The sequence below is a fragment of the Onychostruthus taczanowskii genome, unplaced genomic scaffold, assembly GCF_017590055.1.
Source record: "Onychostruthus taczanowskii isolate IOZ18803 unplaced genomic scaffold, ASM1759005v1 scaffold1, whole genome shotgun sequence".
NCBI lineage: Eukaryota > Metazoa > Chordata > Aves > Passeriformes > Passeridae > Onychostruthus > Onychostruthus taczanowskii.
In genome coordinates this window covers 10,103,552-10,116,173 of record NW_024496525.1, presented here as the reverse complement: position 1 = coordinate 10,116,173, position 12,622 = coordinate 10,103,552, and positions in this window count along the sequence as shown.

The window sequence follows — 12,622 nt, the reverse complement described above, 5'->3', positions numbered from 1 at the left end:
TGGCCTCATTTTATCAGTTGTCCCACCTGTTATATAATGCATCATACATTTATTGGTGATATCCTGCATCTCTACAACTCATCTATTTTTGCTGTAAAATCCACTGCTGTGAGGTTTGTGTTTGTAAAATTAAATGATCACAACTCATTTATTGGTATTATTAAAATGCATTTCATTTGGTGTACTCTCACTCAGCAGTTTGACACATGTTTTCATGGATTTTAAAATCCAGTTTTAAAATCTGGAATTATAGGAGGTAGGTTTCCACTGTGTGGAATGTGAATAGTTAAACAGAAAGATAAGGATATTTAATGTTATTATTAATACAAATTCTCTTTCAGTGACAATAGGCAGGGAATATTTTCCTTTAAATTGATTTTTTTATTTTTTTTCCCAGGGGAAAGGGCCAACCTCAGTCATTGCTGGTAATTTTTAGTAGCTTGGGTTTTTATTCATGAAATGGGAACACCTTATGGATAATTTTTTTCTTCATGTAAACTTGACAGCAAAATTCACATTTTCTTTGACAGAGACTGCTATGTCCCTAACCCCTTAGCTGTTATGCAAAGCTCCAAACATCAGTGACTCCTTTAAGTTTTGTCTAAAATTCTCAAGGAAAATTGATAAAAGTATTCCAAATCTTTATGTTCTAAAACTGCCTGTGCATAGATCATGATGGAACTCCCCTTGAGGCAGATCCCCCTCACCCATGTAAATTTTATACAAAGAACTTCTATGAATTGCTAGTTATTGCCTGAGAGTAAGAAAGTTCTGCTAACTTACAATTATATGAGATATTTAATATCAACGACAATATGTATTTAAATGTCTGCTTTATTCTAAAAACAATGGACTATATAACCTAAGGCTGCAGTATTTTCATGCTCGGTCTCACAAAGCAAAACTTGGTTTAAAATGAAGTTTTAATTATTTTGTAACTGAATAGAATTGGAGTTTTTTTCTTCCCAGCATTTTGTACGTCATTTTAACTACTAGTAACAAATAAATAAAATATCTTCTCCAGCCTGTGTCTATTGTTGTTTGTTTTTTGGTTTTTTGTGGTTTTTTTGGTTTGGTTTTTTTCCCCCCCTTCCTCAAGTTTCCAGCTCTTTCTGGATCTGTTGTACTTTACCCTGACTTCTGTGGTTTCTTCTAATTATAAAAGGCTTTACATTATGACAATAAGACATAGAGACAAGCAATGGCACCATCATTCAACACGGCTACTTCAATAAGGCTTTTAAATGAGATCTGTCACTTCCCCCTCACCCTTCCACGATTTATAGAAGGAAAATCTCAATCTTTGCTCACACTTTTCCCCTTGTAAACCATAGAGTGACAGTTCAAAATATAAATCAGCCTTGAATTGTTGTAGAGTTAAAGTTGGAGTTGGCCTGCCTGCCTTATGCCTTATCTCAGTTCAATGTCCAGCTGGCAGTTTAGTCCCACTTCTAGAAAAAAAGAGTAAGGAATGCCTTTACAATACAGCATATTACAAGCTGCAAACAGGGACAGAGGAGATGCAAAACAATTACAAGAAAAGAACAGGAAGATTTGTCACTGCTGGCAGCACATGTGCAAGGCCAGGGTTGAGGAAGGACTGCAACCAGAGAGAATACATTTCTTCAAACCTTCCACCCCTTTTGGTGCAGTCTTCCTTCACATCTAGCTTTGTCATGCTTCTAAAACTTACTGAAAAGATAATACAGTTAGCTAAGAATAATTTTTTTAAGGTAATCAACTTTTTCTGGTCGGAGATATGGGCACAGTTGTGCAGAATAAGTTTCCTTGAGAAGTTGTGCATATGTATCTTTATTTGAATATTTAAACCAAAGAAAAACCTCCTGGACTTAGCTTCTAGTACTCTGTGCTACCATGATCTTACTAATTATATAGTAGCATATAATTTCATTATAGTTTATATTTGTCCTGCATACCAGCTTTGAATTGAAGGTAACCTCCCATGTGCTTTAGGGTTAGTTACACTGAGAAAAAGAAGGTAAGAGAGAGAATTCCCGTACCTTACTCTGCTGTCAGGGATGCAGACAGAAATGAGACCCTCCTTTTCTCCGTGCCCAGTGGGGCAGGCTGGGTGTGTGTCGGGGTTTGTGCATGTGCTGTGTCACTGTGTGCTGTCACCGTGTGCTGTCAGCCGTGTGCTGTCACCGTGTGCGGTGTCAGCTGCGTGCCATGTCAGCCGTGTGCCGTGCCTGAGCTCGCACCGAGGCACCGAGGGAGCGCTGGGCTGTGTGCTCCCATCTGAGCAGCAGATGTGCACAGTGGGTACCGCTGGGTTGGCTGGACAAGACAGCACCAGCCGGGGAACAGGGACCTTGCACATGTGCTGCCAGCAGTGACAAATCTTCCTTTGCCTTTGCAAACATGATGGGGTAACTTCACCTTGTCTTTTACGTTCTCCAGACTGAAAAAAACCCCTAAACCAAACAAAAAATCCACTGCCAAAACACAGCAAAAAAACCCAACACAAACAAAAAAAGCAGAAAGGAGAATTAGACCTGCGCCCTTGGGGCTGATGTTCCTTTTCCACTGTAGAAGTAAACCTACAGGTTTTAGTTCCAATAGGTTTCCTGAAGGAGAACAACCAAGTGGACAAAAGCTAGATCTTATTCGCTCCAAACCTGCTCTAAAAACCACTTAATTAGTTACTGAAATACAACAGTCAATTTTGGCAGAAGAATGTCCAAAATTTTCTTTGCGCTGTCCTGCTTACCTGGATAGTTGCAGTGCACTAACCAAAGGGGAGAGCTGCATTGTTTAAATTTTAAGGGAGTGAAAATTTAAAGTGTATTTACCCAAAACAGTGGGACTATCACTTGTTAATATTTTTAATAACCATCAGATTTATTTTTTTTTTATCACCTGAGACTGAAACCAGAAATTCCCAGCAATGCACAAGTATCACAAAGAGTCCCAGTGCAGATTTTTGATGCTACCTTGTAATGCATCTGCATAAAAACATCTGAAGCTTATGTGCACTGCCTGCCTGGGAATGTAGCTGATGACTTTAAAGTGTCCTGTCTCATTGTGTGGCTTCTGGCTGCCTGAATTCTTCTTCCAGCTTTCATGGATCTGGGTGGAGGAGTACAGAAATTTTAACTGTCACTTGCTCACTTTCCTATTATTTTCTAAAAATTTTGAAAATAAAATTCAAAATCCACTTTTTTTGAATAATCAAGGAGCAAGATATGAGAAAGTCTACACTGATGTTAAAAAAAAAGATTATTTGGGATTTCATTAAAACCCTCCAAATTTCTAGGCTGCGATAAGCAATAACTCCTCCTTGCTATGGTACAGATGTAGATCACATAGCTTGGGGATGGATCAAATGGAAACATTACACTGACTCACAATAAAAGTTCTGCAAAGAAAATTGGAACTTGCTACATTTGCATTTCTTTTTTTAAGAATGCCTTGTGGAAAAAAGTAATATTCCAGTTCCTATTACAAGAGCAAAAAGGAACAGAGGTTAAAAAATATCTCTCTCTCCAGAATATTTGAGAACTATGTCTTACCTTTCTGCCTAGTAATATCAATAAGGTTTCTGGTTAAAGCAACTGGAAAGAATCAATGTGTAATTTACAACTCATATGGGTTAGAATACTCAAATTCATTAATCATAATTTTATCATATGGCATCACAACTGAGCACTGTTGAGATTTTTGATTCATATAATGATGAATTTGCAGACAGTATTGTCTTTCTTTTATTTCAATTTTAATAATTCAGTTGTAAGGACACATTAAATTCTGTATTTAAGAGAAGAGATGTACTCTCAATCTTAGCTTTGTATTAGTCCATTGTTCTATACAGAGAATTAAAAAATCATGCTATATAGATGTGACATAAATGTATTTATTTCTCTAAACAAAGGTGTAAAAGCCAAGCTGTGCATTAGATATATTTAGAAGTCTGAAAAATGCATATTGGATAAGATCATACATAAAACTATTGAGTACTGTGCCAAGCTTCTTAATATAACACTTTAGGAGTGACTAGTATGGAATAAAGTCAGCAGTGACACTAACTACAAAAGCAGTCATGAAGAATTTCTTTTTTAAGGATGGGGACAGGGTTTTGAGTATTCGGTTATTTCTAGACAATTACCCTTAATGGATGAAGTCTTGCTGAACTTCTCTCTTTAGGATCTGAAGGACCTTGAATGTTCCTTCGAAAACAGATGTTCATGAGGGACATGATTTCCATTTTTGTTGTTAATTTGTTTCAACTTCAAATGAACGAGGAGGCTAGAATTTGGGTGTTAAGTTAGATTTAGCAAATAAAAAGGAGAAAGAAAACTATGTGTACAATGGCAAGAACTTATTGAATGGATCTAAATCCTATGGTAGGTAATTTGATCTAATTTTTGCAGAAAGGCAAATGCCAGATGTTTGCTCCACTTTGATCTTAATAACACTTTAGGCTGCAGACAATAAGATTGGTTTAAAATTTATTGTCTCTTTGATTTCTCTATTCTAATGCTTTTTAAATTCTTTACACAAGACAGATCTATATATAGGCAACTGGGGTGGCATCAGAAGCATTGTGTACTTAAGACATTCTTGAAAACCTCAGTATGGAACAGTGTTTGCTTTTTTATGCATCAAAACAAAGCCAGATTTTATACAAGCAACATTCAATTTTCATTTTATTATAATGTCTCTTTTTATTTTGTGTATGAAGTTCTGACAGTCGCATCTGTGGCACAGCTCCTTATATGCTTTTATCTTTCAATAACCTTATTAAAAGTCAAGACAATATATTAAATCAACATTAAGCAGCAGGAGTTGAAAGTTAAGCTAATCTATTCCTTTGCATTGGGAGTGTAATCTATGCAGATCTCTAATTTCACCATTGAGTTGCTTTTAGTGTTCTTTTTGTACAGAATACGCTTTCTAAAAGGAGAGCTGCTGCTGAATGAACAGCAGTGAGAGATTCTGAAGTACCTTAACATCCAAGAGGTGTCCCACTTGCCTTTGATCTGGATCTTCCCATTCAAGGAGAACATTGCTCTGTGAATGTGAGTTGAACTCATCTTAGAGCTGCTTTTTAGGTGGTCTCAGGTTTCTCCCAGGATATCTTGTATATTCACTACTACTAAGAAATGGTGAAAAGCAAGTAAGACTCAGGACAAACAGTAGAGCAAGAAAAATGGTTAAAAGGAAGTAGGAAAAAAAAGCAGGCAGAATGTCTTATCATGATTCTTTAGCACAGTTCATACCCATTGGTCCCTTTGATCCATGTATGATGTCTCAACAATTGGTTTCACTCTGCTCAGCTCAGTAGTCTGAAAATTCAGAAAGTCAGAGTCAGTTTTTCTCTGAAAGAAATCCTGAACTTCGTCTGGTGATGAAAATGCCATTGCTCAGCCAACTGAGAAAACAGCTACCCTGGCAGGTTTTCTTAAGCTGTCAGCCTTGATCAGAAGTCAACAGGCTCCCTACTCCTGTACAACTAAGTTCAGTTCTTGCAACAAACTCCTTTGTAAGCCAAAAGAAAAATTCCTTCCTTCAGAACCAAATATTTTAGCTCATTACCAGGGACAAAACATTATACCCAGATGCACAAAAAAAAATTGATCTCTTCCTATCACATAAGCTAAGTGAGAAGACTTGCAATTAACTCACCTCAGGAGAGAAGCTGGGTAAAACAAAAGACTCTTCCAATGAGAATTTTTCAAATGCATCTTCACATCTTTTCTTCCTTATCATTGCTATGACTATAGAGAAAAAAAATCTTTATTTATCACTATTACATTGAAATACTGTTTGCATAATTCCAGAGCACATTTTGCCAGTCCTCTCCTTGACATGATATACAACCGGTGCCATTTGAGAAGGGGCCATTTGAAACGACTGGACAAGTATGTCACAAACACAGGGAGGTTTTAATGGTAATTGATTTCAATGCAGAAGCACTGATTTCCTAAAAGGACACTAGTTTTCTATAAAGGCATGGTGTTATAAGACTGAAAATCTTTTGCAGCACTGTTTTTTGTGCATCATAGCCGAAAAGTGTACAAATGCTACACAGTGGAATTTAATGGAAGACACACAAGGAAAGATTTTAGCCTCGACATTTATCTTTACCAACACATGGAACCACCTTGATCTGTTTTACTGTTGATGAAAAACGAAGGTAGTGTCTATTTCACAGGAGAGGATAGGAAGTAAGAGTCAATGTGATGGATGGTGAAAAGAAACAGAGGGCAAGAGCAAAGAAATATGAGCGTCAGGTACTGATCTCAAAGATGAGGTCTAGTCTGCTGTCAGAATGTGTCTAAATAGCTTATTAATAACAGGAGAGATGTATTGACATTAGTGTGAAAGGAGGAGTGTACTCAGTTTGTACTGTTTTGTCAGAAGTGAGCCATCTGCATAGAGTTTATATTTGTTAGCTACAAATAGACTACACAAGTACAAATCAAGCACAGATCAATTCATGTGAAAATATTCATTTACTTCAAGGCATTTATCCAGCAGATAACACATCAACAATCTCTACCATCTCTATCGAATCTGTCAAATTCACTCACAGGGGGCATAGCTGCACTTCAGTGTGGCATAAAAATCCCAGAGAAGTTTTAACCTCATGAAATTGTTATAAGTAATAATTTCATTGCAAATGCTTGAAATTTATTATTTGATTAGTATTAGTCAATGGGTGAAACAAAGCCCACTTTCTCCCACAGGGAAAAATGAGGGTTACCAGGGAAATCTTTTAGTCTTCTGTAACAAGTTGAAGTGCATCAATTTAAGATGGTGTCATTTTGCCTCACCAGTTCTCTTCCCATTTAACCTGTCAATCCCAACAGCAGCTAAATTTCTGTCTGGGGCTGACATGCTGGGAAAAGGAAGACCAAAATCACTTGTGTAGGTGACACTGAAGAGTTTAAGGGGAAAGTGGGGTACTTAAATCTTATTCTTGCTGGCAAGGGATTGAATTAAGGGAGGCCTGCAAGACCAGAAGTACATCTGTGGGGCACCCTTGAGAAGTTCAACAGCTTGCTGCTGAATCTCTCCCAACAATGTCAGAATAACCAGCATCTCTCGCAAAGTAACCTGATTTATTATTACATGCCAGATATTTTAATGATATTTAGGGAATGTTTCATTCAATGTTGCAGGTCTTGCTTGATATAGGCACCTATATTTCATCCCCATTGACTTGCAATAAGTATGCTTTTCTTTGTTTTACTATTTCTTTGGCAATACTAATTAGTCTTGGTTCTGGAGTTTTCGGATTTCAGAGGCTTCAATAATTCAATTTGCCGATGAACAGCATACTGCCCGATAGCTACGGAAATTGGTTCTCCAATAACCTATGGATTGTGCCTCTAGGAATAAACTAGTCATAGGGTGTATTCAAATGAAATGCTACAAAGGAGTTACAGACTGTAGCCTTCCCTCAGGTCTCATTGTTGGTGCAATGATGAGAAGCGTACACCTACAGTATTCATTCAGATCAAAACAGCCTGAAAGTTGGGGTGGCAGCTTTAAATTTTTCAGCTTCAGCCTTAGTCTCTTTGTCTTTGCATAAAACCCTAACCTTATAGCACAAGCTCAGACAGGACAGGTTTCATGCAGAGGACACAAGTGCCAAAGCCTGTGTGTAGGGCAGTGTTTGACTGCCATAAGGTAAGGCCTGGAGTGCACATTACCCTCTGAGCTGGGATCGGATGTTACACCCCGAGGCACAGGTCAGCATGTCCGTCATGCACAGACGAGATCGTCTGCACCTCTCGGTTGGAGAGGGATGTTATTTTCTTAAGGAGCAGGATGTTATTCCTAGAGGTCTGCCCCTTGGTAGGGTCAAGAGTAATATTTTATGGTTAATGTTTATGATTAATTTTGGCTGTGGCCTTTCCTTTCAGAATTTGTATGGTGTCAGTTCAAGTTGGTAAGGGGAAAGCTTGACAAGGTTAAGGCGTGAACCGTATACTTACTTTTCCTTCCAAAGTAAACACTACAACAACAATGCACATGGGAACCAAGCAGCACATTCCTAAATCAAACCAGAAGATTCATACAGGGAACTAAAACAGTAGGGTCCAAGAGAGTGGGTTTTGCCTTTTTGTTTTTTCAGTCCAAAGGATACGTTTTCAGAAAGATGCCTTGGGAATTAGGTCAAAATAATCCCAGGAGCAAAAAGGGCAGTTTGGCATCAGATTTCTTGTGCTCACATTACTTAAAAATTAATATTGCTTTCACCCCCGTTCTCTCAAAAATTCTGCTGAAGTAAGTGACTGATTCTCAGTCTGTTTAATGCTGTTTAAAGGAAAGAACACACATCTCAATGTGATCCAAGTTTACACTGATTCTTTTGGAAAATATCCCAATCAACTTCCCAACTTTGAATAGGATCTTTAGATTCACATGCAACTTGCTCTCTTATTAAGTATGTGAACTTGGAAACTGTTTTCCCTTCATGATTTTTATTAATGTAATGGTTTGTTAACAGGTTTGCAAGTGGACTTGGTTTGATATTTTAGAAGACACTTAAGACCAGAAGAGATGGGAAACTTCTTTTAAAATCTCAAGGAGTTTTTGTTGCAGGGACATAGCACATGGTCCCATAGCTTGCTTTCTGCGGCAGTGTCAGCAAACAGACAGCAATGAGGAGAAAGATGTACTCTTGTGATATTGTGAAAACCTCCAAAACGATACTACTGCATATAAGCAATAAAGACAACTTCAGAAGTGTGTGCATGAAGCAGTCTCAGAAACCCATCTTAGATCTACATCAACCTTTTGGAGTGTTGGAATGTGTCATCCAAGGGGTGTGGTGGGGAAGATCATTGTATGGCGAGTTTCTGATGATGACTTTGAATCTGGAAGAGGACAAAATTCTGGCCTTGGCCTTGTTTGTTACTCATTCTTAGGAAATAATTTTTGTAATCAGAGAATATATCCCACACTGTGCTTTCCTTTAAAATTCTGAGCAATTAAAAAATCTTTCAAATCTTTAATAGCTCTGAACTTCAGACCCTAAGGATAGCAATATGATCTACAATTAAAACCCTATCATGAATGCATAGCATTTTCAGGACATTTGCATTGCACCACTGCACTTCTCAAAGACAGGATTGCTATGGCTGCTGTGAATCACATACAAAATGAGCACTGTCAGCCTTCATAAACACTTCAATGGAAATCAAAGATTCTCAAAGTAAAAAACAAAGGTGCATAACACATTTGTCTGAATCACGGTCAATCAACAGCCAAAAGTACTGCTACAGATGCTGCAAGGGAGACTGGCAAAGAAAATTTTAAAACATCACAATGTTTCCATTTTTGAGGTTAATAAGAGAAGCAAAAGATAAAAAATATCCACCTCAGCATTTAAAAATGTTTCCCTTGACTCACAGACATGGTCCTTTGGAGCTCAACTGTGTATGGCCATTTGTGGGTTAAGCTTTTTGTAACAAGTTGATTTCAAGTTTTACTGCTCAGCTACTTATATATTTATAAAATTCTCAATGGTTGATTTACACTGTCTTGATTAGTTTTGAATCATACAGTGGAGTTTTGTGCCTGACTCTGTGACTAATTGAATCTGAAATGAAAACTTGTAAGTACTAACATACAAGTATGACCAAAAATATGGCTGAGAAATTTAGAGATCAATTATTGGAGCAATTTCAAATGGCTTAATCATTTCAGTCTTGGAATTTGCAGTTTGAATAAATCTTATTATTAGTAATGAACAAATATTGGAGCTGGATAAATGCACATGAATCTAGCAATGGTTTCTTAAAGAGGGAGGGAGAAAGAGGAAGAAAAATTTACAAAGAGGAAACAATGCAAAAGGGAAAAAAAGAAAGAAGTCTTAGAAGTCTTATAACACACTGTGACTGAAAATATTATTCCTCACTCACCCCTCACATTCTTTTTAAGAAGCTGCAGAGGGTTTTCATGAAGGCTCAGCATGCCTAAACAAGTTTCACTCAGAAAGAATAAGTTGTAAAAGTTAAATCACCACTCATTTCTTTTGAGCCTGTCTTCAGCTGTGATCTGTGGAGCTTTAGTTTCTCTTTTCAGGCGTAGATAAAACAGTACTGTAAGACCAAACTTGAAAATCCCTAACTTTTCCCAAGTGTCTGGGAATTGCCTTTATAAGAACAGCATTTCTTCAAGCACCACTCTGTATAGTAAATGACCTATATGCAACCCAGGAACTTCTGAAGCCCATACACCTGTTCATCCACTGTCCCACAGGAAAGATTTGGCACGTTCATGAATGTGTCAAAGATTGTCCCTAAGAAGCAAAAAGCCCTAGGGCAAATAGACACAATGAAATGCAACAATTATATAGAAACCAAAACCAGGACTTGCAAACTGTTTTCAACACTCTTTTTGATCCTTACCAAAAACCTAGCACGCCTGGCTTTGAGGCTTGCACTTTTTTTGCATCTGGAATCCCTTGGTTTGTTGACTTAACAGTAGCAGCACTCTCAAGAGCAAGGACAGCTTTGTTTGACCTACTTTATTCATCAATATTTGCATTGCTAATTTCATTATTTTCTAAAGGACCTTGGGATTTGTCTCATGAAAGAGGTTACACATAGAAATCCCCAGTCTGCTTTGATTAAAGTTTTCTGACCAACACTTCTCAAATGCTCATTTGCTTTTAAATTATTTCAATAACTACAGTTATCCAGCTTTTACAGTGATTTTGCACTAGCTGTCCTTTCCTGAACAATTCATGTATGAAAATTTCATTACAGATTGCTGAAATACAGATATTAGATCTATGACTGGATCAACTTCTTTTGCCATATCAATAGGATAGCTTCACTTAGAGATATACGTGCATACATATTTTAAAAACATATACATATGCTTATATATGTATCTGCATATTTATATAAAGTAATTAATAAATTGCCTGCTTTTATTTCCAGATTTAACCCCTGGATAAATGGCTGTGATATTTACAGACATGAAAAAATTAATCTCTGAAATTATTTAATTGTATAGCTCTAATCTGCCATTTAATTAGAGGCAAAAGTTTGCTTTATAGTATTTTAAACCAGTGTATCACAAATTAATTCTGTAATTACGAAGTAACATTTTCAACAGCCCCAGAGCTGCAATACATTAACAAATAATAAATAATACTGCATCACAGAAAATAAGATTTATGTCTGATGAGAGCTTTGTGTATTCAGAAGAGTAGCTTTGTGTGTTCATTTATTTTAGACTTTGAGTATTGGTCTTACCAATTTGGACTTCTGTTCAACATGTATGTTAGTATTCTTGGAAATAAATTCAATTTACCTGACATATTTTCTTCCCTGCATGTGGTTTTTTTATCTCAGAATAATACAGGCACAACTCTATGGCAAATACTGCTCTTTGGCTAGATGCTGTGTGTTGCTAAAAACATCCTGCATTCAAAGAAGCATAAAAAAAGTTCAAGAACTTCAGGCTCCAGCACTTCTTTTGGACCCAAGGACTAAATTCAGGTTCTTAATGAACGAAGTTAGTTGTTAACATGAATAAACCATCTGTCATCTGATATCCTGGCACATCAGGATTCCAAACAAAAATGCTTATGAAGTCCATCTTTTCAGCAGCATACCATTTTTTTGTCTTAGAGGATCATGAAACTATATAGTAAATAACATGAGAAGGAACAGAGAACAACTGTCTATAAGCTGGATTGCTTTGCTCAGCTACTTTTAGTTAAGATGATGCAACTAATTACATCCTGCTTAACTGTTCAGTGCTTATCTCGATATTTCTAACATGCTCATCATTGTGACCTCTAGTATGTCTTTATGGACTCACAGAATGGTTTGGGTTGGAAGAGACCTTGAAGATGATCTCATTCCAGCCCCTCTCCCATGGGCAGGGACATCTTGCACTAGACCTGGCTGGTCCCCTTCTACAGAAAATGGATTGCAAACAATTCTTCATATTTGGTTAAATCTGTACCTTGGTGATTGTTTTTTGGCAATATATCTTCAATTCACCTATGCAGCTGAAATCCTTGCTTAGATACTTGTCTTTTCCATTTTTTCCATGTTGAAAAATGCAGATTTTCAACCCAAAATCCATTGATTATGCTGCTGTAGATCTGCTGAGTTTCTCCACTCCCTCTTTTAACCTGTTGTGATTTTTAGGGTCTGTCATAGAATATAATTGCTCTTAATTTCTCTTGACACGATCACTCCAACCTCTGCTTGACCAAGGATAAGGATTTTCAAACAAATACATTAATAACGTTTCCAGAAACATCTAAAACCAAATCACAGTCTTCTGGTTTTAAACTTATGTGATGTGTAAAGCTAAAATCCCGCTCAAAACTGACTAAAATTTATCTGTCTTTGGAGAGTTGCTCAGCATCCTGCTGAAGATGCTTCCAGTTCCTGTAGTCCCCAAAATGATCAGTTGCTGAATGAAATCACAGCAAAATTTTCTTCTGAAACTGTAATTGTTTTCAATTCTGGCTACAGGAAAACTGGAAAAAAATACACAGATCATAGTGTCATTCCTACACTATCAATATAGTTATACAAGTAACAGTAAAATCTAGACAAAATTATAATTCAAATAATAGTTTTTTTTCTTCCCCTAGAAAACAATACAAATATTAATA